Source organism: Fukomys damarensis, unplaced genomic scaffold (assembly GCF_012274545.1).
Source record: "Fukomys damarensis isolate Sample0158 unplaced genomic scaffold, DMR_v1.0_HiC HiC_scaffold_1, whole genome shotgun sequence".
In the NCBI taxonomy this organism is placed as follows: Eukaryota; Metazoa; Chordata; class Mammalia; order Rodentia; family Bathyergidae; genus Fukomys; species Fukomys damarensis.
This window is the reverse complement of record NW_022900913.1, coordinates 18,861,417-18,883,300: the sequence shown is the minus strand read 5'-3', so window position 1 is coordinate 18,883,300 and position 21,884 is coordinate 18,861,417. Positions and strand designations below refer to the sequence as shown.

Here is a 21,884-nt window from a genome sequence, read left to right as displayed (position 1 = left end):
TAACAATTGTAATGGTTTATATCTAAATATCCCACCATGCCTCATACACTCCTAGCAGGTGCTTTGGGGATTGACTAGATCAATGGACTATAATACTGGATCAGTCCACTGATTGCTTTCACATAATTCTGAACATGGATGACGGATTTACTGAAGGGGAAAGAACCTCCCTAGGTGTAGGTGGCACCAACCATTGGGTTTGTAGCCTCGAAGGAATAAGAAAGGAAAGGAGAAGGAAGCCATGGAGCTTCCTACTTGCCATACCATGAAATGTTTCTTTTCTGCATGCCTCTCCATTCTACATGCTGCCCTGCCTTGAAGCCAGCCAACTATGGACTGAAATTTCTACAAACATGAGCTAAAATAAAACTTTATTCCTTTAAAATGTTTACATACAATAAAGAGGTCACTGAAGCAAGAAGAAAAAGTAATACTAAAAGTTTACGCACCCAGCTTTGATACACTCAAATAGATGAGACGAAGATTAACAGACCTCAAGAGAGAAACAGACTCAAATACAAAAATAGTAGGGTAGCTATAGGAGGGCACTTATAAGAATGTACAGATTCGGCTAGGGATTTAGCTCACTGGTTCCTGCAACTGCCTTGCAAGCACAAAGACTTGAGTTCAAACCCCAGTAACTGAAAAAAAAAAAAAAAAAATTAAAAAAAAAAAAAAAAAAAAAAAAGAAGAATGCACAGATAATCAAGAAAACAAAATATTAAAAAGAAAGCAGCAGAGTTAATTTTAATTTCTACCCTAGACCAAATGGATCTAAAAGATACGTATGGGACATTCAATCAACAAACTGTACAGTGCACATTCTTCTCCAGAACACAATCTGCAGATGCTATGATTTAGATAAATATTTCATGTTATAGACTTAGTCACCAGGCTATGGCGTTCCTGGGAAGTGATGGAACATTCAAGAAGTGAGACTTAGCAGTAGAAAGTTAGGTCACTGGGGGCATAAACTTGAAGTTAATCATGGGCCAAACTCCTTTTATTCTCTCTACTTCGATTCCAGCTTCTTTAGTTGTTGTAGCTTTCTTGTTATGTATTATGCTATACATAATGTACTATTACACCAATGGATACTAAAGCATCAACCATGGACAGAAAGCTGTGAAACTATGAAAAATAGGATATTTTCTTGCTACTTTTCTCTTTTTATGTCACAGTAATGGAAAGCTACCTAATGCACCAGTATAGATTTTATGCCTCAAACAAAGTGAAATTTTTATTTAAAATATTATCAAGTATCTTTTCACTCCATATGTGAAAGAAAGAAAGAAAGAAAGAAAGAGAGAAATAAAGAAAGAGAGAGAGAAAGAAAGATAAATTAACAACAACTGAAAACTTTGGAAACTATTCAAAAACATATAAATTAAGCAATTTACTTTTGAACAACCACATGAGAGCACAGGAGCTGTGTGAAGCCATTAGCCTGAGTGCCTCCCACACCCAAGCCTCTCCATCACCAGCGGACCTGTGAGGAATGGAGCCACATTGGTGCTCCCAGAAACCCAATCCAACCCATACCCCCTCCCGGCTTCCTGGCAATGCCAGGCACAGGGAGTCTTAAAGTACATTGTGCATTATTACTTCTAAGTCCCCATCCCTAATGGTAAAGTCACTGTATTGATCAATTTCTTCATTATAAACATATTTTGGGCTAGTCTTTGATTTTGTTTTATTTCACATGGTTGAAAGTGATAGATTAATAACTACCACAAATTCTCATTTCCTAAGCTGTGCTTGATTCTACTGTTGTTGCTGATTGTATCATTCAATCTAATGTGATTGACCTAATCAGTTATCTTTCCTGGTATAATGAAAATAAGGTTGCCCTAAAGACATAAGAGACTCAAATCCTAAAGATCAGCTGTATCTGGGAGACACCTCTGAGAAAAAATCATTCCTTAAGGGTTCTAAATACAAGCAACAAAGATACTTAAAATAAGTAATTATCAACCCAGGAATTAACCCAAGGTCTATACCAACAGCAATAATAGAAATGAAAAGACATTTAAACAAGACACAGTCTATTGCTTACCAAAGGCCAATTCTGGGGGAAACGAGATGAAAAAGTCTGATAATCAACCACCTGGACAACGTTAACAGATAGCACAGGAAATTTTTTTAAAAGGTGAATGAGGCTCTAGAAATATTCAAAATAATTTCCCAGATAACTACAGAGATGATAAGCAGAATAAAAGACTTGATTAGAGACTCTAGAACAGAAACAGATTTAAAAAAAAAAAATGGATGAGTTCTGAGTTCAGGACCATGATGGAAACCATGAATGATCAGCATAGGAAAGAAATGGAAACCATGAATGCCCAATATAAGAAATAAATGGAATTCATGGAATATATTCAAACTGCTATCCAGATTAAAAACTATTGAAAGTATACATAGCAGACTGAACCAATCTGAAGATAGAATATCAGATATAGAAGACAGGATGGTCATCTGTGACCATGAAAAGAGAGATCTCTTAAAAATAGTAAGGGACTATTAAAAATCAATCCAGAAGCTCCTACATCATGCAAAGAAGAATAATATAAAATTGATAAAAGTCTACAAAAAATCAGGAGAAAGCACAAATAACATAAAAAACAGTTCACAGTATTAATGATAGAAAAGTTCCCAAACAGAACAAAAAAACTAGACATACAGATAAGTGAGGCATATAGGACTTCAAGTAGCTATGCTAAAAAAATCTGCACCTAGACAAATAACAGTCAAGATCCTGGAAACTGAATGGGAGTACAAAATATTAAGAGCAACTGGAGAAAAGAAACAAATTATATGTAAAGGAAAATTCATCAGAATCACAGCAGACTTTTCAACACAAACATTCAGGTCAAGGAAAGCCTGGAGTGAGGTATTTCAAGCCCTAAAGGAAAACAACCTCTAACTTAGGCTGATGTATCCTGCAAAACTACCTTTCAAAATTGATGAGGAAATAATATACTTACATGACCAAGAACAGCTGAGAAATTTCATGAATACAAAACCAGCACTCCAGACACTTTTAAACAACACCCTATAAAAAGACATTGAGGTTACCTTTCCATGAGGCATAACAGAGCAAATCCAATAGGCAAGAATTTAAAGGAGAGAGAGAAAAATAAAAAATAACCAACAGGAAAATAACATGACAATGATCAGTCAATACATATCAGTTATAACCATCAATGCCAATGGTCTCAATTCATCAATCAAAAAAAATAGATTACCAGAGTGGATTAAAAAGGAAAATCCAACATTATGCTCTATACAAGAAACATAGCTGGTTGAAAAAGAAACTCATAGATTAACAGTAAAAGAATGGAAAACAGTTCTCCATGCAATAGGAACCCAGAAAATGTCAGGGGTAGCTATCTTATTTGCAGATGAAGTAAATTTCAAACCAAAAATAATTAAGAGAGACAAGGAAAGTCACTATATTAAACAATTGTACTATATAGTACTATATTATATATTTCACTATATTAAACAATTATACTTAAACAATTGGACTTAATAAATATCTACAGAGTGTTCCAACCCACAAAATCAGAATATACATTCTTTTCATCTGAACAAGGATCATTCTCCAAAATAAACCACATGCTAGCTCATAGAACATGTTCAAGTAAATGTGAAGGAAGTGAAGTTATACCATATATTTTATCAGACCATAGAGCAATTAATCTGGAGATCAATAGTATATGAATTGTAATAACTTCAAAACACCTAGAAATTGAATAACACTCTCCTGAATAACCAATGGGTCACAATAGAAATTAAAGAAGGAAATAGAAAATTTTTACAGTTTAATGATAATGCCAGTGCAGTATACAGGAATCTATGGGACACAATAAAAGTAGTTTTATGTAGGAAATTCATAGCAGTGAATGCTCACATAAGGAAAACAGAGCGAGTTCAAATAAAAAACCTAATAGTGATTCTTAAGCTCCAGATAAAGAAAATCAAGAGAAACCCAAAACTCATAGAGAGGAGGAAATTATAAACATCAAAGCAGAAATCAATGCAATGAAGACTAAGAGAAAGATACAAAAAAACCAATAAATGGAAGAGTGCTTTTTCAAGAGAATAAATAAAATTGATAAACCCTTAGCCAGTCTTATTAAAAACAGGAATGAAAAGGCTGATATTCATACAATTAGGAGTGAAAATTGGACAGTCAAAACAATCTAGCAGAAATCCAAAGGATCATCAATACTTTTAGAACCTGTACTCTAATAAAATGGAAAGCACAGAAATGGATAATTTCTAGATACATATAAATTACCAAAGTTGACTGAACAAGATATAAAAATTCTAAATATCCCACTTACACAGTGAAATTTAAAATGTAATTAAAAATTTACCAACTAAGAAAAGTCCAGGTACTGATTGCTTCACTGTTAACTTCTCCAAGGACTTTTTTTTTTTTTTTTTTTTTTTTGTACCAGGGTCGAACTCAGGCCCTTGTGCTTATAGGATAGGCAGCAGAATCACTGACCCAAATCCCCTGCCCTAGAGAACTACTGGCACTACTCTTTAAGCTTTTCAATTAAACTGAAAAGGAAGAAATACCTCCAAATTCATTCATGGAAGCAAGTGTTATTTTGATTCCAAAACCAGGGAAAGACCCAACCAAAAAAGAGAACTACAGGCCAATCTCCCTAATGAACATAGATGTAAAAATCCTTAATGCAATAATGACAAACAATACAGAGGATCATCAGGAAGATTATACACCCTGACCAAGTCGGGTTTATCTTAGGTGTGTGAGGTGATTCAACATATGTAAATCAATAAATGTAATACACTATATTAACAGAGTCAAGGACAAAAACCATTTGATCATTTCAATAGATTCAGAAAAAGCATTTGCCAAAACTCAACACCCATTCATGATAAAAACCCTACAGAAAATTGGAATAGATGGTCTTTATATTAACTAGATAAAGCCTATTTATGCAAAACCAACAGCCAACATCATTATATATGGTCAAACACTGAAAACCTTCTCGTTAAAATCAGAAACAAAATAAGAATGTCCACTGTCATGACTTCTGCTCAATATAGTTTTAGAAACATTAGCCACAGAAATTAGACAAGACAAAGAAATAAATGCAATAAAGACAGGAAAGGAAGAAGTTATACTGTCATTATTTTCTGGCAATGATAGTCTACAAAGAAGGCCCAAAAAATTCCTCCAAAAGACTTCTAGACTTAATTAACAGATTCAGAAAAGTAGCTGGATACAAGATAGCCATTGAAAAATTAACAGCTTTTTTGTACACAAATAAAAGACTCACTGAGATGGAAATTAAGGAAATAATCTATTTTACAATAGCATCCAAAAATGTGAAATACCTAGGAATCAATCTAACAAAGGAAACAAAAACTTGTACATTAAGAACTACAGCACTTTGAAAAAAGAGATTAAAGAAGATATAAGAAATGGAAAGGTATCCCTTGTTTCTGGGTAGGAAGAATCAACATAGTGAAAATGGCCATACTTCCAAAACTTCTATTCATATTCAACACAATCCCTATTGAAATCCCAACAGTATATTTCACAGAGCTGGACAAAATCCCAAAATTCATTGGGAATCAGTCAAGACCTTCACTAGTAAAAGCCATTCTAGTCAACAGAGACATGCAGGTGGTATCACAATCCCCAACTTGAAACTATATCACTGTGATAAAAATAGCATGTTACCAGCAAAGAAAAGACCTAAGGATCAGTGGAACAGACTAGAAGATGCAGAAACAGCTTCTAACGTACTCAACTATTTCATCTTTGACAAAGGAGCCAACCATCTTCAATGAAACAAAGACAGCCTCTTTAATAAATGCTATTGAAAAAACTGGCTTTCAACTTGTCAAAGATTAAAACTAGAGTCGTACCTTTCACCATGCTCTAAACTAAATTTCAAGTGGATTAAAGATTTAAATATTAAAACAGAAACATTAAACTTGCTGAAAGATTAGTTAGGTAGAACTCTTGAAGATGTCAGCATAGGAAATTACTTTATATAAAAAAATTCTCAGTAGCATGGGAACTAGCACAAAGAATCAACAATTGGAATCTCATCTTTTTAAACAGCTTCTGCACTGCCAGGGAAATCACAAACAGAATTGCAAGACAACCCACAATGTGGGGGAAAAAAATTACCACACTTTCCTCAGACAAAGGTCTACTATCTAGAATATATAAAAAGCTCAAAAAAATCAGACCCCCCAAATATAAAGACCCAATTAAAAAATGGGTATCTGAAATGAACAGACACTTCTAAGACAGAAAAGTAGAAGCAGCAAATAAATTTTTAAAAAAATGTTCAACATCAGTGGTCGTTTGAGAGATGCAGATGAAAATAACACTGAGATTCCATTTCACCCTTGTTAAGAATGGTTGCTATTAAGAAATCAACCAACAACAAATGCTGGTGGGGCTGTGGGGAGAAAGGAACCCTTTTCCATTTATATAATACAAATATATAATAAAGTAGCTAGAGATAACTTTAACCAAAAATGTTTAAATATCTATATAATGAAAACTATATAAAACTGATAAAAATAAATTGAAGACACACAAGAAGAAACAAATTTAAAATGGAAGCACACTTCAAGGTTATGGATTGGAAGTACAAATATTGATAAAATGCCCATATAGTTAGAGGTTATCTATTGCTTCGTTTCAATCCACATCATAAAAATTAATTGTATTCCTCACAGAATTAGTAAAAGCAACCCTAAAGTTTGTGCACATCCACAAAAAAATCCTTAGTAACCAATACTACTGTAATCAAAACAATAGCAACAACAAATAAAGCAGGAGACATTACACTAACTGATGTCAAAATATAGCAAGAGCATTCTTTATCAAAATAGTACAGCACAACACAACACATAGACAAAGAGACAGAATACAGTTTCTGAGTAAACACAAGTCTACAGCCAAGTGCTTTGTGACAAAGTAGTTACAAACATCCATCAGATGAGTGACCTTTTCAAAACCGACTGCTAGAAAATTAAATATCCACATATAGAAGAATGAAAGTAGAATAAAACTAAAAACAGCTACAAAATGGAATCAAAATGGCTTATCAAATTAAATCCCATATATGGAAAGAAATAGGAGAAACACTTCAGGACAAGAAAGTAGGCAGGGGCTCTTTATATGCCCCCAAAATCACAAGAAACAAAAGCAAAAAATAGACAATTGAGATTGCATTACATTAAAAAGTTTCCATACAACAAAGGTATCAATCAAGAGTGACCAATTAGCCAACAGAATGAAAATACTTGCAAACTATACTTCTGAAAGTAAGATAATATCTAGAATATTTTAAAAATTCAAAAAACTGAAGAACACACACACGCGCACACACATACAAAATCCACAGATAAAAAAGGGGCAGTACAACTAAACTGGTATTTCTCCAAAGAACATACACAAATACCCATCAGATATGTTAAAAAAATGCTCAGTGAGCTGTCACATCACCCCTATTAGAATGAGTATTCAGAAAGTAACACATCTCAAGGGCCAGAGAGGATGCAGGAACAGAGACACTTGTACACTTTTGATGGGGATATAAATTAGTAATCCCAATGAAGCAAACAAAATGTAAGTTTTTTACAAAATAAAAAAAGGCACAATAAGACCTAGCAATTCCATCACTGTGTAAACATAAATAAGAAATGAGAAATAAGAAAGACATATGCACTCTCTTGTTTATTGCAACATTATTCACAAAAGCCAACAAATGGAAAGTCTCTATCAGCTGATAAATCAATAAAAATATGTGGTACATATATACCAAAATATACTACTCAGCCATTCAAAAATTCAAAAATCTTTTATTTGTGGAAGCATATATAGACCTAGATAGAGATAAGTAACCAAAAGAAGCCAGGTAAACAAAAGACACATACTTGTATGATCTCATCTATATGTTTAAACTCAAAAAGTTGATCTTTTGAGATGAGAGCCTTGGTTATCAGAGGTTGACAGCAGCAGGGAGCAATGGGGAGAAGCTGATAAATGGATGCTAAGATAGAGTGGTACACAGCAAGAACTTCACGTGTGCTGGTGAACAGTAGGATGTCTACAGATAAGGACAATGATGATTTCAGAAAGCACAATAGTAATAGCCAACCAACCATACTTTGATAATTACAAAATTCCAATTATCAGGTCTATCAAACACATTAAATTACTTTGTTATTGTGATACTTGAAATGAGCTGATATACAAAGATCTTAAATCATTTGAACTTTTTGGAATCTTGTTTATCCTTACTCATTTCATAAAATGAAATTTTACTCTTTTATTGTTTTGGTTATCTTTCTTTTTAAATCTGCCATTTTCCTTGTAATTTAGAGAAAGAAAAATTTTCAATACTAGAATGTTGAAAAATTCTAAAAGTAACTTTTTTAATAGGCTCACTCAAAAAACACTACATCTGGAGCAGTATTTCTGACCTGAGTAAGGACTTTCACAAATGATCATTCCTTATGCCTCCTTTCAAGTAAAAAACACAGCTTTTGAGACAGCATATTGCTATATAGTTTAGGCTGGCCTTGAACCCACTACAGAGCCTGGGGTGACCAGACTTGCAGCAATCCTCCTGCCTCAACTTCCTAAGTACTGGAAATACAGGAGTGTGCCACAAGACCCAGCTAAATTTTTAATTTAATATTTTAAATTAAGAAATGAACTGCTAATGATTGCATCTGCCAACTTTTTTTCTTTTTCTTTTTTTTTTTTGTTTTGTTTTGGGTTTTTTTGGGGGGGTACCAGAGATTGAACTCGGGTCCTTGGGCTTGCAAGGCAGGCCACCGAACCGCTGAGCTAAATCCCCAGCCCAAAATTTTTTCTTTTGATTATGTATATTTTTCCAAAATATAATTCATTTACTTTAGAGTAAGAAATGAAACATATTAAGTAACTATACTTAGCCTGAGATCATGTACCTAGTACAATAATTATTGTATCCCTTAAGTGCTTTAATACATAAAATATAAATCTTTACCCTAAAATAAGACTCTTCTATATTATACAGCAATTAATTTGGCTTTTAATTAAATTGTTGAATGAACCAGATTATTTTTAAAACTAATCTAAATAATTGTTAAATCTTAGTTATTTTTTAGCCAAAATATATATTGGTACATGAAACAGTATAACAAAGAATAGATTCGTATTTAAAAATTAAAATAACATTGGCATAGTTCACTGCATAAATAAATTGTTCCAACATAGATTTTTCCCCCTATGGGTTTTCTAAAATATGATCTAATACCACAGAACTAAATGGTTCAATAGCTGATTTTGTTTTTATTTCATTTTGCAAGTGCTGAAAAATGACTGAAAAGCTGGCATAAATTAATTAAAATGGCGAGAAGATACTACATTTGGCATACTGTAATCATTGAAGCCTGTTTTGTTTTATTCCAAAGACATAGCCCATAAATTAGAAGTTTTTAAGACAACCAGAGTATACATATGCATAATATGTCTGAAAAATTAAGTGCCTATCTATTGCAATAAGGGTTAAAGGTATTTGCAGGGCTGGATTTTCTTGGCTATTCAAATATTACCAGTAGGAGGATAATCTGAATTTGCTTGGCAAAACACAGACTTAAGTCTTCTGTACATCACTGTAGGCAAAAGCATTCCACCATTCTATTTCCACTCCGTTATTAGTTCATCACTAACTCCTCTCTCAGCCTTTCACCTCTAACTTCCTGACACTTAGATCAAGACCCTTATAAATTGCAAGAGAATAAAATCCTTTCTTTCAGAGCCCTTATCACCATTTATAGTACTTTAATCATTTATGCAATTAAATAGCTATTTTTCCCCTGCTAGAGCCTGAGTTCCATGCAGTTGAGAATTGAGTGAGCCATTGATTATTATTACATCCCAGTGCTAAGTAAAATACTTGGCACACTGTAGCTGCTCCATACATAGCTGGAGAATGAGGTACTGGAGCACATGGTACAAAATTTTATGTGATTCAGAAAGCCTTCGCTAGTACCTTTACACCAAAAATCAAACGCTACAGTCACTCCCCCCTTAACAAGAGTCAGGTTCACTTTACTGTCCTTGTTTACGAATGATTAACAGATTTATCCATGTGTTTGTCCATTAAATGTCAACATTGATTACTATTCAAACATTCACCTGTGATGAGACCCATTAAGTCCATGGGTACCTCAAACTACATCAGCATTATCAACAAGCCAATAAGCAGGTTGGCCACAAAACTCTGCTCTAACACAAAAAGAAAAGGTGAATCCATTTGCTTAAAAATCATTACAAAATCCAAGAATGTGACAGCAATACATTAAACTATGAGGCAGCCATGCACATTTACATACTCATAAAGCAAATCCTATCAATCGGTCAGTAATGGGACTTTTTTGGTTTCTTTTAGCTTTAGAATCTATTTACAAAACTTCCTATGTTTCTTCTCATCATCTCATTGCTTCTTCTACTTTCTCTTCCGTAATACCACACCGGGAAATTATTATCGCAAGAGGAACGGGGTGCGGGGAGTTGGTCATTTGTATGCAAAGCAAGCTACCATCATCAATGGAAATTGTGCAAGAAGTTAAGAGCCCCTCCTTCTTGTGGTCTGTTCTCTTGGCAACTCTGGGAGGACTCTGTCTCAGCCACATGCTGTTGGAATGGAGCATTGTATCGCTGGCATTTTCTTTGCCATCCTCCCCCTAGCATGCTGACTGCTGAAATGAAAAGCAAAGCTGACATCCATCAGAGTTGTAATACTCTATTTCGAAACCTCGAGAGTAACTATTTCTACATTCATCACACAGTTGGCAAAATTCCTTCCTTTCTACCCCTTCATTTACTTTTGTGTATCATTTGTCTTAATTTCTGTCTCTCTCATTAGATTGTTAAATCCTTATTTAGGCAGAATTATGATCATAGCTCTCCTCCTCAATCTCACAAATAGAATCATGTTGTGAAATGATTTTGTATATGATGTAGAAGTGTGAAAAATAATAAGTGATGCATAAACAGATCTTTCATTTAAACCATGAATTTTAATTCAGAGAATTTTTTTTTTCTTTTCTCATTTACCTTATAGCTACGGATGTGCGAAAAGTGGCTCACAAATTTCAGCTCTTAGACCCAACTTGATACATTACAATATACAGAATGACCACTCCCATTGTTTCTGGTTCAGTAGTTCTTAGATGAGACCTTATAATTTTCCTTTAAAAGGAGCAGGGGATTTAGCTCAGTCGTTTCGCCCCTGCTTTGGAAGTGCAAGTACCCAATAAAGTTCCCTGTGTGGTTCATGTTTTAGGTCCCCTGACTACATTTCTAGAACCATTCTTCCAAGTCTTAAATTTAGTCCTAGAGGCAGTTTCCAGTCATCTTTAGAGTTTTCCTAAGAAATGAGGTGGTCATGTGCTTTGGTACATGTGAGTTTCCCAAAGGACACATTCAGGAAATTGTAGAAGGTCCACCTAGAGCAAGAAAACTTTAACGGCATTCCACTTGGTTTGTGTATACTTGGTGGTATATTTCTGCCTGAGCGCTGGGTAAGTGTAAAAGTACTGCTACACGTGTTTGGTTTTTTTTTGGTTTCTTTCTTTCTTTTTTCTATTTTGGAAGGGGATTCCTTCAAGAAGAACCAAAAAAGATTTATTTATTTATTTTTTTGAACCAGGGATTGAACTCGGGACCTTGTGCATGTGAGGCAGGCAGTGGAGCACCATTGAGCTAAATCACCTCAACTCCCGCCCCACAAAATTCTATTTTACCTCCTTTCTCACTATTTGAATCATAAGGGAAGGACAAAAAATGAATTGCCTTATAAGAACAAAAAGCACTGGCATAAAATTATGAAAAGAAAGGAACCTATCTATGCTTTCGGTGGGATCAAAGTGATTTGAGGAAATAAAATTGTGAGAATGCTTATATTAAAGTAGCTTTATAAAATATATTTCTTAGTCTATTAATGACGGTTGAATTAGTAGATATTCTGGAAACCAAGTTGCTCACTTGAGGAGATATACTTGTTAATTAGATAGCTCAAATCTGTGTGGCCTAAAATGGAGTAGAGAGGTTGGGGACTGCTTCCACTGAGTGACAGAAACTCATGACCAGTTGAAACTATGTAAACTAATAGCTGTGCTAACATCCCTTTAACAAGCAAACTACCTATCATTTGTACTTATTCAGCATTTTGGGCAATTGCATGAATTACTACTGCATTAGGTACACCTCACATTTGTAATAAAATAGCAATCATTAGATCAATAGATAATAAACTTGGGAAATGATTTCCCATTTTCCTTCCATGTTTCTGTGCTTAATTTAATTGTTTCTGAGCTATTTTTATTCAATATATTTTCATAAGAACAATCTTGGGGGGAATGAGACAGTGGCCCATCAAGGTAAAGGGTAAAATAAGAAAATGATATTTTTTAAGAAAAAAAGGAAGGTTTTTCTCGCAATTCATGAAAATAAAAAAAAAAATCTTAGTTTTCCTAAACTTGGATTCCTCAGCCATGAAGATCCTTCCCCATAACATAATGTCCACATTGCTGCCAGGATGCGGGAGGACAAGAAATGAGACTCACATAGGATGATCATGTTGATTCCTGTCCCCTCTGTCTCTGAATCTGAGGTCTTGTGTTTTTCTACAGCATCCGTGATGCTGTGGGAGCTAACTTGTTAGGTTATAGGTAGAGTACAGTGTCAGTGATTGACAGTTTCCTGGATATAATAATAACAAGGAGGTGAAGAAGTGGAATGATATTTTGGAAGAGAAGAAACGAAATGGATCGTTGTGATCTTTCTTTCTGCAGTAAGTAATTAATTTGTTTACAAATATTGCCTTTTCTTGAAAGCTTCCAAGAATTCATAGACTGGCTTTTCTGAATGACAATATTGGTCAAAATGCTGCTTTTGGACCTATTAGGCCTTGCATTAAGAAGAAAACATAAAATAAAAAATAAACAGAAGTTTATATTTATGTTTATTAAATGCAATGGCAAATACTTAAGACTTATACTTTGTTATTTTTCACTATTTTTTACTTCAAATTTTAATTTCATTCCCTTTCTCGGGCATAAAGTTAAATCATGACCCAAAATATAAAAGTGTTCATTGGCTGTTGTTCACTTCACCAATGTTTCAAAGGTTAAAATAAGTCACTAACCTAATTCAGGCATGGATGGAAAAAGCCAGTTTGTGTGAAAATTTAGTTTTCAATCAGCATGAGTATTATTCAATCTATTATTTTTTTGTTTTGTTATGAAGATGAAATTTATTTGTAAATCTTTTCATATATAAGTAGAATTTTCTACATTAAAATAGTAGGAAAAAGGTAAGCAAACAGTGTAATTCCGATTTGACCGAGGAAAAATAAGAAAACAAGCAGTGACCCTTATATCTAAAATATACATAGCATAGTGGCTTCCAAATGGATGGGGATAGGAAAAAAAAGTAAATTTAAGATCAAATGATCTTTAATTAACTCTTCAATGTTCTGAAAAATAAATGGATTTTCGAAAACATCACCAACTACTTAACATTTCATTTCTCATCTGGCTTTTTCCTCTTTCTTCCTGCTGCAAATTTCCAGGACCTAAGAAATGTTAGGCAAATAGTAGAGGTATCAGTAACAGTTCAGCTGTACATAACAGAAACCACTCTAGCATTCTTAGACAAATAACAGTAATTTAAATTGGAATGGTAGGTAGCTATGGCATGAATAGAGAGAGGAGAACTAGGCAAATAGCGAGAGCACTTCCAGCCTCCTGGAATCAAACATGCACTGCTATTGTCCAAAAAGCTTACACAATTGCCTCAAGTACTGGAGACTGCAAAAGCAGGCTTCCTTAGCTACTAATCTATGGAGAAAAAAATGTCTCACATCTCATCTTTCTCCTTACCTAACTCAATTTCTGATTAAGATTGTAAAGGCATTTTGAAAAAGTGAATAACCGCACAACACACAAACCCTGAACATTAAGCTACAATGGAAACATGTTTTAATTTTCCAAAACTACCATCAAGTAAGGCAGAGAAGGTAGAGATAAGGGGAGAAATATTATTTTGTCAATCAAAGTATGCTGATTTATATTTCCTGTCTCATATTTACAAAGAGTGAAGTACTGTGGACATTCTCTACTTTTGTCTCATACCCATAAGCAGAGCACTAGGTTTGATTAATTTGCTAACAGAAAATAAAATCCTAATGTTCAAAGGAACTATGAAAATGCTGCTGACAAGCTATTTTTTAAAAATATGCAACTGTTTAGCAAGTGGCACTTAATAAATACTTATGCTTATTGTTTAGCACCTTGGCAATCTTTAAGCATATAATTCTTCAGTAAGGAATGGAAGATTGTTTTATTTTATTGATTTTAATCAAGTGGGTCTTCTGTATTTGAATAGAGGTCAGTGTTCATTGGGTGACCTTATTATAAGGAGAGAATACTTAGCAGTTTCCTTGGTGTTTTGTCATTACAGTATGACATTTAATTTACACACACACACACATACACACACACACATACATTGGCACACATATATATTACACAGAGTTGGCAAAAAATGTGTACTCACTTTAGCAGTTCACCATACTGATAAATATCTGGAAGCTATCTTATAATTGTACAGCCCAAAGGTAACTTGTATTAAACTTATGATGTCTCAATATATTTAGAATTAAAATATCTATATGTCTTTCTTTTCCTGATGTATATATATTTTTTGACAGACTCTGTGTTAAAGTTCTTATCAGATTTTACTTACTCTTAACGGACAAGTGGCTTCTTCTCACATCAAAGAACACTTTTGTAAGATACTGAAACATTCTTCCCATTTATGGAAAGGTCATTTTACTTTTTACCTTTTCCTTCATTCATTTTAATTTTCATGCACTACACTTCGCAAGTGTTGGTGAATACAAGCATGCTTTATCTGATTTTCAGGACTAATTTACATAAGATTTGCAAATGCAACTGAAAAGAAATAGAAGACGTTTAGAATCCCAAATCAATTCATTTCTAGAGTAAAATAAAGGAATTGAAAAATGGTAGTTCACAAAGGTTATAATTTCCAAACAATGTTCTTTTTACTCTTTATGTTAATTTTGATTACAAAGGAATACATTCGGTACAGTAGTATATGATCTCAGTTACTGTCTGAATGACTTTTATAAGGTTTCCATAAAGATAATTATGGTGAGTATTAATACATTCATTGTTCAACTTCCCTCATATCTTTCTATCATCCATATCTTATCCATTTGAATTATAAGGAAGTTTTCCTTGTTATTTGTTGAATACATTACCTCATTGTAAAAGAGAAAATAGAATAATAGACATGATTATTTTATACAGTAATTTTTACAATTGTTTTATTTTTCAAGTATACCGTCACTAACATGATCAAATTTTAAACATGAACAAGGTTTTGCTTTTCTCAAAAAGATATATTATATAAAATACTATTATGTGATGCACAGATATAATGTGAACTGTTGTTATTCGCACCCAATTCTGTTTGCCTTTTCTAATGACACAAATTACAATTATTTGTCCAGAACAAATAATATTTCTTGAACCCTTGTAGCAACATTTTGTGAATAAATATTATATCTCATTTCCAGCCAATGAGATCATAGAATAAAAGGCCCATAACAAAGGGCGGAAACATCCTTCCTTTATTCATTTTACACTGCTTCCAAGGAGACAGACATGGAGTGGTATTTCTTCTATCACAAAACAAGTTCAATTCCTTAAAAGTGTTGAGCCCCAAGACAAAGATCCTGAGTCTTTAATGACTATGGGAGGAAGACTGATCAGATCAAATTAGAAATTTATATCAGAGAAGAGTATATTCTTTTTGTTAAGAAACTTATGTTGGGATACATCATTGGATCATGCATTAAATATAATTTAAATATAAAAATATAATTTAACTTTAGACCTTAGCCTTTCATTAACTTTCTCAACTGAGCCCATAATGTGTATTACAAAACTTTATTGCATTCTAGAGCTATTTATTTTGATATCAGTAACAGACATAAAAATGATTAATATAATTAGACAGACTGTATTTGTGTGCACATCTTCTTTTCCTATTTATATACTTTGCAATTTATGTGAGCTATTTTAAAATTTATCTCAGCAGTGAACCTTAAAGAATCAATAGCAGTATTATATACATTACATAAATACATATACATTCAACACATACGTCAAAAAAATTTGCTTAAATATTTTCAAGTAACTCTAAAATAAAGACAGTACGTTGAACAAATTACAGGCAAATGATTCACAGATAATTTTCAGAATGGTTGCTTTAGCAAAGTAATTAAAATTTTCTAGATCCTAATGCCCTCATCTGTAAAATTAAGGAAAAAAAATAGTCCCTGTCTGCTATAAATACTACTTAGGTGAGTAGAAAAGCTTGGTGTCTTCAAATATAAAATGAGACAGTAACACTAGTAGAAAGGTAACATGCTGGCATTATAAAACTTTTTGAAATCTAATTTAGAATCTTTTACCTTTCTCTCCCACCCCCAGACTGAGGGTTCTTTGAAATTCATTATGCTTATTATATCCTAATAACCAAATGATGGTAAGAATGATCAAGTAAGCCCCAAAGAGGTAGCGTGGGATTCCAGAAAAGATTAGACTTGGTACAATGTAATGGTTTTAGCCCCTCCACAAGTTAGCTCAGTGACTTTAAGCAAGATATCTAATATTTTTAGCATTATCATCTGCTAAAAAAGAATCATAGGTGGGCTAGATGATATTAATAATTTCACCCTGAGCTTTATATTTATTTTTATGATTTACATATATTGATGTAATTTATCATGGACCGCATTTTAGACAGGAATCTACATGTAGCCAAAAAATGTAAAGGTCTTATTTATTTTGTGGAGCTATACTGACATCATTTGGTGATAAGGCTTTGGCTCATTATAACTGGTTTTGATTTATTATAATTTAATGGAGATAATACAGAGAGAAACAATTAGACGGTTGGTAAGTAGATCCATTCATATATATTTACACTATGTCCATACACTAATTTGAGTACGAAATTAATAATTCATGAGAAAAAACGTTCAAAAATATTGCACCAAATCCCAAATTTAAATAATTCAATAACAGTAATTATGTACTAAAATTATTCATAAAATAGTTTATCTTTAAACCATTGCGATGCAAAGCTGATAAGGTCAGGCAGACAAAACTGCTCCCGGACCTTCCAGTGTGATGAGCAGAAATGTTCTCCTGATGACAAAAAGCAACTAAATACGGTATTTGGAGAATGAAGAAGAGAAAGTTCACAAAGACGAAAAATAAACATTCAAAACCTTAGGAAAGATCGCTCTGGTAAGGTATCTGACCCGGTCGTCATTAAACTTGACACTCGGTTAATACTTTGGTTTGGTCGTCTACTGTGACACACTGGAGAAATAAATAAGCCAGAAGTATCTCTTTTAAAAACTGCAAGAAGCAGTTGCAGCATCACTGTTTCCGGGGCTGCGTTACGGACACAGGCGGATTAGATTGGGCTGATTACCTTCGCCTGAAACAGAGAGTCTTTCTGGCCTGCGGGGGAGGGGACGCCGAGCCTGCCAAGCCCAGCGCTCCAAGCGCCCTCCCCTCGCATTCACTTGCAAATCGCTGTGTGAGAGCAGAAGCCAGCGCTTCCCAGTCTCTAACCTTCCCATGGCGAGCGCTGCAGCTCTAGCAGCAGAACCTTTCTCTCAGTGTGAGGAAGGGCTTTTTTCCCCTTTTCCTTTTTTTTTTTTTTTCTTTTTTCTCCTTAATCAGAAGCACTGAATGAAAGCCAATCAGAGAGAGAGCTCGCCCCCGTTTTCTTCGGTTCCCTGCCGTCCAGAGTTAAAAGTGATGCTGAGAGAAAGCTTGAGTTAGATTGAAGTAGAATCAGTGATAGAAAATAACAGCAGAAAACAAACAAAAAGGAGACCTAGTGACAATTTCTCCAGGGTTATTTTGGCTGGAATCAACTTCCGATAACCAGAAGCTGATAAAAAAGGTAGGAAGACTTCACCTCTTTTCTTGTAACTCCCTTAAGGTCTTTTCTTTTTCTTCCCCTGGGGGCAAATATATGTGTTGTTAAGTTGTACTTAGCAATTATTTCAAAAAATTATCTTTAATAAATGAGCACGTACATAACTCTTTCTATGAGATTCTGGAAACAACTGCGTTCAATACCTACGAAGGTAACACAAAGCTGGGTAAATTATATATTATGCTCAACAGTGGGTCACGAGCTTAGAGTTTGCAAATTCATCGCCCCGAACAAATGCTGAAAATATCATGGGGTGTAATTTGTCGTGCTCCTACTTGTTTACCTTTGTCCATTCAAAACCAGTGGAAGAGAAAATATCGTTGCTGGGAACCCTAACATCACCTAACATTACTTTGCATTCCGTACGGATGCATTCACTCTGCACTTGTCCGTAGTCATAGTTCATTGTACTCTCAATGTAAAGGGAAACGACAGGCAAAAGACAGACTCCTTGAAGCTGTCAATGGTCACTAAGCATCTACATAAATACAGTAGATTGACATTCATGGGAAACAGAATAGGCACAATTCCTATATTCACCTTTTATATCTGAGTCAGGAGTGTGAGGGGATGAAATGCGTGCAGTCAGCAGTTGCAGCAAGTATTGTCTCTGCTGCAATAAAATCCATATTTTATGTGGTGTTAAATTAATGCAGCCTATTGAAAGTCTAAATGCATGTCCCCAACAAGTAACTATTGATAGCACTGTAAGTATGGGCAAAATCAGTAGCCTGGAAGTGTTTTTATGCCACCACGATAAAAACCTGCTATCTCTTTGTCATTAGAAAAAAGGTAGTCTGCAGGTACAAAGACAAACATCATTTTAAAAATGACCTTGTGCGTTAAGCTTTCAAGGAAAAAAAAAAAAAGGAAAAGGTCTGTTTCCTATAATTGTAGTCCCTCATTCCAGTTATAGCTTTTATTATCCAAAACTGTACAGCCATTACTTCCGAGCTTTTTGGAAATACATTATTTTTTCTTCACATTTTCCCTATTGAAATATTTATATTAAAAATAATCTGCCCCTCCGATGGTGACAACTGCTATACTTCACTGCATATGTTAGTAGACTTTCTCCCTTCACACCATCCCCTCTTTATCTTTCTTTAAAACATCGCTACAAGAGCTTCTCTGTGGTGAATAACACTTGGCAAGAGTGTGCTCATTTTTTAGGTCTGGTATGGTGAGGATTTTTAATTAGAAGAACTTTCGTGAAAACATTATGTCATTGACAGAACTGCATGTTCATTTCTAGTTAAAATGATGAAGAAAAAATGAAGAGGTTGTGTCCGAAATAGGTCAATGATAAGTTGCATAGGAAATCTGCCCCTGTCACCCTAGTGGAGTTAAATGGGGCACATCTGTATTCAATGCGCAACGCATAAGGAAATAGTCTTTATTCGGGAAGAGAGGAGTGAAGGATTGGAAAGTGAGCACATAGAACAACCTGGGGCTGTGGCTGAGGGACACAGCAAATGCAAAGCCATTCTGGTGACAAAAATACAAAGCATTGCTGTTTTCCTTTCCTTTCACTTTTTTTTCTTTTTCTGTGTTTTTAAAGTATGAGTCAATGTCTGCTTTCAATAAATCAGATACTTCTTTGGTTTCAAATACTTGCTGCTAACAAATTGACTTCCCTGGTGAATGTGTATGCCTTTACTGACCCCAATCAAAGAATACAATTCCACACACTTAAATGTGAGGGGGAAGAGCAGAAAAATGGATGGGGAACCAGAGTGTACACTGTATGTGAACCCATGTTCATGCACATATGTATGAGATTAATATGCACCTAGTACCTGATTAATGGCCCAGGCGATGTTCCTTGATATATGTGAAAATGAGCTGTATATTAAAGAGACTAGTGCTTTACAGGTATTCAATTAAATATTTCTGTTAGATTTTTACCAACATTGAGGTTTTTTTCTTTTAAAAAGTAAACACATAAATTAATGATTTCTGAATAGAAAGATCTATAATTCTGGCTTAATATTAAGAAAGTTCATGTAATCTGGAAAAGATCTGATTTCTTTTTTTAGGATTGGAATATTTGAAACCGAAAGGGTCAATGAGAAATATGTGAAATCTGATTAAAACTTAGACTGAAGTTCTTGACCTTCACTTAATACTTCGCACAAATGACTGAAGTAAAGTATCTACGATCAGCAGCATTTCATGATATATGACTTATTCCCTATGTTTCCTAACCTACTTTGCAGTCAGTGATAGCACGCTTTGGTCTGAGAATATGTCATTTTTATACCAAACTATTCCACTAGGCTGCAGCACAGCGACGACTTTGGCTGCAATGCTGCTGATTCAGCAGCAAAGTGAAGCACAGTTCTGCTAACCATCGTTATCAGTAATAATGTCACACAGTAGGCAATTAATGCAAATTAGCAATGTCAACTCAACTACCTCTAAACTCTGGGCTTTGAAACAATTAGGGCCAGTGCATTTGTACTTTACTGAATTTTAATATGATTGCCAACATAGAAAAATGCTTATAAAATACTGAGATAATGTATATATAGAAACATATAAAAGTTATTTATGCCAGCAACAAGGAATTTTATGCTTGTATTTGATTTCTGAATTTCAGGTCTTTGTTTTGAATATTTTCCATTTATTTTAAACCCAAAATCTTATTTGGCATAGGATTTCAGAAGAGTCAACTTACCAACCAAATTACACTTAATAGCATGTCTGAAATAGACAAGTTAAAAACCAAGTCGCAAAAAAAGATTAATTTATCTTTTTAGGTAATTCAGAACAATGGCAAAATGGATTAAGCATTGCTTTAGTTGCATGGTTTCTATTAAGAGTATTTTTGAGGAAAAACAGAGTCTAAGGAATAACATGAATGCATAGATAAAAAAGAAATTTAATATAAAAAACCAATTTTCTTTTTATGATATTTGTGAAAACAAAAGAGTTCATGTAAAAATTTTGTTCTAGTATAATTGTAATAACCTGAAATATACAGATAGACAAAAGAAGTCCAAAATTTATACTTTAAAAAAATCTGCCTTCATTTTTCTATTCAATGCACTTGGATCTTGTTCACATTGCATGAGTATCACTTTTTTTTGCTTTTATTTCAATAAGTTCAAGAGTTCAAATTACAATTTTTATGTATATACAAGAAAAATTTCAATCAACAAGCAGTGCATCTTTTTTAAGATTAAAAAATACCAGCTCAATGTTAATTCTGTCTCCTTCTTTCCTTCTGAATCCACAGCAGCCTCACCTAACTTGACATTTTTATATGAGCCTGGGAGCCCTTTACAATCTCTTGTGTTGTCTTTCTTACCTGCAAAGGTGCCTAAAGCATACAGGGGCATTTGCTTTTGCATATCTTGCTTGTCATCATTCAATCCAACTATATGGAAGAGCCATTCACTGAAAGAAAATCAAATTTATCAACTACTAAGATGTAGATTTCTAGGAGTGTAGGATCCTTAAGGAAATATTAATGTTCATCAGTTAAAGTAACCTACAGTTTTTAAACAGTTTTCCAGGACAACTTTTCCTTAACTCTTTGTTATCAATTCAACTTCCCGCAAAGTAACTTCAATTTTTTTAAGAAAAAAAGTGCTTTAATTTAACCTAGCTCTTTATATTCCTTTGAAATTTAGTTTTTTCACTGTACATGATGTGCTACCTTCTCTATGACTAAGAAACACTTGATAAACATTATCCATATTGGAGGTAGAAATTTAATAAAGGAAAACTGCAGGATGACTAATAGTGGCTAAAATAAAGC

General features: G+C 33.9%; 1 protein-coding gene across 2 annotated transcripts in view; it reads left to right on the top strand.

Annotated features, from left to right (window-relative positions):
- The first annotated feature begins 17,703 nt into the window (after positions 1–17,703).
- Positions 17,704–21,884, top strand: part of Cdh10 (cadherin 10) — a 172,586-nt gene continuing 168,405 nt past the window's right edge. For both annotated transcript variants that reach the window (XM_019207452.2, XM_010623791.2), the window contains exon 1: positions 17,704–18,082. The gene's annotated coding sequence lies outside the window, so the exon portion shown is untranslated. The remainder of the gene's footprint in view (positions 18,083–21,884) is intronic.